Source organism: Heterodontus francisci, unplaced genomic scaffold, assembly GCF_036365525.1.
Source record: "Heterodontus francisci isolate sHetFra1 unplaced genomic scaffold, sHetFra1.hap1 HAP1_SCAFFOLD_2022, whole genome shotgun sequence".
Classification (NCBI taxonomy): Eukaryota; Metazoa; Chordata; class Chondrichthyes; order Heterodontiformes; family Heterodontidae; genus Heterodontus; species Heterodontus francisci.
This window is the reverse complement of record NW_027142295.1, coordinates 20,001-25,000: the sequence shown is the minus strand read 5'-3', so window position 1 is coordinate 25,000 and position 5,000 is coordinate 20,001.

Genomic DNA, 5,000 nt, shown 5'->3' with positions numbered 1-5,000 from the left:
ATGGCCTCCCCACGACAGGGAGGTTGGCACCGGGTTCAACTTTTCAATTCGTGCAACAAAAACCGGTAACCGACAAATACAAAGCATACACACACACACCGCGCGTGTGCCCTTGCTCTGGTGCTAGAGAAATCGAGTGCTCGAGCTGGCCGGAACGGGACGCCCCGCTCCGGAGCTTCACAATCGGACCACTGCGGTAGCGACCAGTGGGACGTCTCGGCCTCACACGAACAGCACAGAGATCAGCACACAGGAGACGGCGCACAACGAGTAATCTACCTAGCACGCCGCCGACCAAGTGGCCAAACTCTCGAGAGGAATGTCCGTCTGACACAAGGGACAGAAACGGGAGGTAACCGCTGAGCCTGAAACACCAGCAAATAAATGCTAGCCCGCCTGGGCCCTCCAACGTCGGACAGTCCTCGCCGTATCGATCGAGTGACCTGGGCACGCACTTTTTTTTTCCTTTCACACAGTGTGGGGTTGGCGGCGGCGGGGGGGGGGGAGAAAGCATGCAACTTGGTTGACGTCGCCTGGTCAACTCGCATCGGTTTTCCGTCCCCATGACTGTAAGGAGCAACCGCGACCAGCGTAGCCAAACAGGTCGACCAAAGCTTTCGGCGCTCGCACGGAGAGGTGATGCCAGCCGGCGTGCGTCGCCTAACTTGGACAAAATTCTGGGCACGCACTTTTCGTTTGAGAATAGGACATACATGTAGTGCAACCCAAGGAAACCAGGCGACGCCGCCACAATCTGCGCCTGACAGACAAAGATAACCGTTCACAAGGAGCCTTGTTATTTCGCACCAAGTCTTTTGCGGGCATAGTTTCTTTCTTTGACATGTATATCTGTATGAAGGTCGGCTTTGCTCTGCCATCGCAGCCTCCCTTCTTTGCTTTTCTCACTGTACCAACAGACATGTCATAGACTTTGGTTTTTTTTTCATTAATTCTTTTCCTGTGGGTGTGGTGTGCCTCCGCACCCCCCAATCTGTTCCAAGGCCTTGTTTTCTCTCGCTCGCCAAAACACTTTGTCTGTTTTCACAGCCAGTCTACCGGCCTAGACCCAACTGTGCGATATTTCAGAGCCGGCAACAGAGCATGGAAAGTCCGCCAGATTTACCCTTAAATGCTCATAAATGACTTCCAGGCACTCTTCGGAAGGTCTTTTATTTCAAAAGAAGGTCCTTCCTTGAGGGAGCACTTCTTCGGCCACTTTGCAAGTGCAACCGCTGCCAGCAAAAGTTCTGAAAATCGAGTTCCCGAAAATCTCCGGGTACCCCGCCAACCCCCAGCCACCCGAATCGCAAGTGTCAATTCGGCGGGTTGCCTGCCGGTAGTCCTTCCGAAAATGAGGCGCCAAATCGCCGCAACGGCCATTTTTCATTTCGGCATCGGGACTTCCGACGGCAACTGATTAACTAGCCCGGGGACTAGAGCGGCAGCAAATGCAACGTGCCCTCTTGGCGGGAGCAACTTGACCGCCCCCGTGGGGAAAGGTCAACTCGGGGCCCGGGAAAGTCGCCGAGTCCGACCCCATACACTTCCATGAGTTGGGGGTTTTGGCCTTCCCGGCCCAAGGCTCGCCTTATTTCGGCCTGCACTTTCGGAAAAGGGTGCATTCCTTTTGGTTAATGATTTCACCAGCCCGGGTCTTAGCCTCTGCCCCGACGGCTAAGTCTTTTGGTTAATGATTTCCTGCGGCTGGGACTACCCTTTCCCCCCGCCCTGCAGGCACCCGGGTCGGGAGGCCGTCGGGGGCACTTTCCGGGGCAAATCCGGACCCTTACGCAAGGGAGAGTGCGCCCCCCGCCTCGGCCGGGGGTCAGGCTGCCGCCTATTAAGCCCGACAGAAAACCCGAAAAATGGACGAAAATGGGAAAAAATCCCCATCCGAAAAAGGCTTAAAAGTCGGTTGGGCGGCAGCTAGGGTCGGTCTCTGCAGACCTGGAGGCTCGGGTGGACTCTTGGAATAAACGTCCAAGTCCCGACTTGCCACCTCCTACTACTGTGCAGATACCCCGCCAACCCCCAGCCACCCGAATGACAAGCGTCCGATCAGCGGGACGAATTTGACAACTCTGGCCGGACCTCTGGAACTCCATCCCGGGTAACCGGGGCAAATTTTTCCGCTTGATCGCCCTTCCACTGGTTAACCATTTGCCCTTTCGGACTTAGTCTCTGGACATTATTCGACGGATTTTCTGGTTAACCATTTGCCCTTTCGGACTTAGTCTCTGGGCATTATTTTCGACTTTTTGGTTAATGATTTCACACTTTTTACTTACTTTTGCGCTTTTTGGTTAATGATTACTCTGCTTACTGGTTAATTATTTGCCCTTTCGGACTTAGTCTCTGGACATTATTTTCGAGTTTTTGGTTAATGATTTCACACTTTTAACATATTTTTGCGCTTTTTGGTTAATGATTACTCTGCTTACTGGTTAACCATTTGCCCTTTCGGACTTAGTCTCTGCACATTATTTTCGACTTTTTGGTTAATGATTTCACACTTTTAACATATTTTTGCGCTTTTTGGTTAATGATTTCATACTTTTTACTTACTTTTGCGCCTTTTGGTTAATGATTACTCTGCTTACTGGTTAACCATTTGCCCTTTCGGACTTAGTCTCTGGACATTATTTTCGAGTTTTTGGTTAATGATTTCACACTTTTTACTTACTTTTGCGATTTTTGGTTAATGATTACTCTGCTTACTGGTTAACCATTTGCCCTTTCGGACTTAGTCTCTGGACATTGTTTTCGACATTTTGGTTAATGATTTCACACTTTTAACTTAATTTTGCGATTTTTGGTTAATGATTACTCTGCTTACTGGTTAACCATTTGCCCTTTCGGACTTAGTCTCTGGACATTGTTTTCGACATTTTGGTTAATGATTTCACACTTTTAACTTAATTTTGTGCTTTTTGGTTAATGATTTCATACTTTTTACTTACTTTTGCGATTTTTGGTTAATGATTACTCTGCTTACTGGTTAACCATTTGCCCTTTCGGACTTAGTCTCTGGACATTATTTTTGGGTTTTTGGTTAATGATTTCACACTTTTTACTTACTTTTGCCCTTTTTGGTTACTGATTACTCTGCTTACTGGTTAACCATTTGCCCTTTCGGACTTAGTCTCTGGACATTATTTTCGAGTTTTTGGTTAATGATTTCACACTTTTAACATATTTTTGCGCTTTTTGGTTACTGATTTCATACTTTTTACTTACTTTTGCGCCTTTTGGTTAATGATTACTCTGCTTACTGGTTAACCATTTGCCCTTTCGGACTTAGTCTCTGGACATTATTTTCGAGTTTTTGGTTAATGATTTCACACTTTTTACTTACTTTTGCGATTTTTGGTTAATGATTACTCTGCTTACTGGTTAACCATTTGCCCTTTCGGACTTAGTCTCTGGAGATTATTTTCGAGTTTTTGGTTAATGATTTCACACTTTTTACTTACTTTTGCGATTTTTGGTTAATGATTACTCTGCTTACTGGTTAACCATTTGCCCTTTCGGACTTAGTCTCTGGAGATTATTTTCGAGTTTTTGGTTAATGATTTCACACTTTTTACTTACTTTTGCGATTTTTGGTTAATGATTACTCTGCTTACTGGTTAACCATTTGCCCTTTTGGACTTAGTCTCTGGACATTATTTTCGGGTTTTTGGTTAATGATTTCACACTTTTTACTTACTTTTGCGATTTTTGGTTAATGATGACTCTGCTTACTGGTTAACCATTTGCCCTTTCGCACTTAGTCTCTGGAGATTATTTTCGACTTTTTGGTTAATGATTTCACACTTTTAACTTAATTTTGTGCTTTTTGGTTAATGATTTCATACTTTTTACTTACTTTTGCCCTTTTTGGTTAATGATTACTCTGCTTACTGGTTAACCATTTGCCCTTTCGGACTTGGTCTCTGGACATTATTTTCGAGTTTTTGGTTAATGATTTCACACTTTTTACTTACTTTTGCGATTTTTGGTTAATGATTACTCTGCTTACTGGTTAATTATTTGCCCTTTCGGACTTAGTCTCTGCACATTATTTTCGAGTTTTTGGTTAATGATTTCACACTTTTAACATATTTTTGCGCTTTTTGGTTACTGATTTCATACTTTTTACTTACTTTTGCGCCTTTTGGTTAATGATTACTCTGCTTACTGGTTAACCATTTGCCCTTTCGGACTTAGTCTCTGCACATTATTTTCGACTTTTTGGTTAATGATTTCACACTTTTAACATATTTTTGCGCTTTTTGGTTAATGATTTCATACTTTTTACTTACTTTTGCGCCTTTTGGTTAATGATTACTCTGCTTACTGGTTAACCATTTGCCCTTTCGGACTTAGTCTCTGGACATTGTTTTCGACATTTTGGTTAATGATTTCACACTTTTAACTTAATTTTGTGCTTTTTGGTTAATGATTTCATACTTTTTACTTACTTTTGCCCTTTTTGGTTAATGATTACTCTGCTTACTGGTTAACCATTTGCCCTTTCGGACTTAGTCTCTGGAGATTATTTTCGAGTTTTTGGTTAATGATTTCACACTTTTTACTTACTTTTGCGATTTTTGGTTAATGATTTCACACTTTTTACTTACTTTTGCGATTTTTGGTTAATGATGACTCTGCTTACTGGTTAACCATTTGCCCTTTCGGACTTAGTCTCTGCACATTATTTTCGAGTTTTTGGTTAATGATTTCACACTTTTTACTTACTTTTGCGATTTTTGGTTAATGATTTCATACTTTTTACTTACTTTTGCGATTTTTGGTTAATGATGACTCTGCTTACTGGTTAATTATTTGTACTTTCGGACTTGGTCTCTGGACATTATTTTCGACTTTTTGGTTAATGATTTCACACTTTTAACATAATTTTGCGCTTTTTGGTTAATGATTACTCTGCTTGCTTGTTACTGATTTCCCCTTTCGGACTTGATCTCTGGCCGTTCTTTTCGACCTTTTTGGATCAGGTT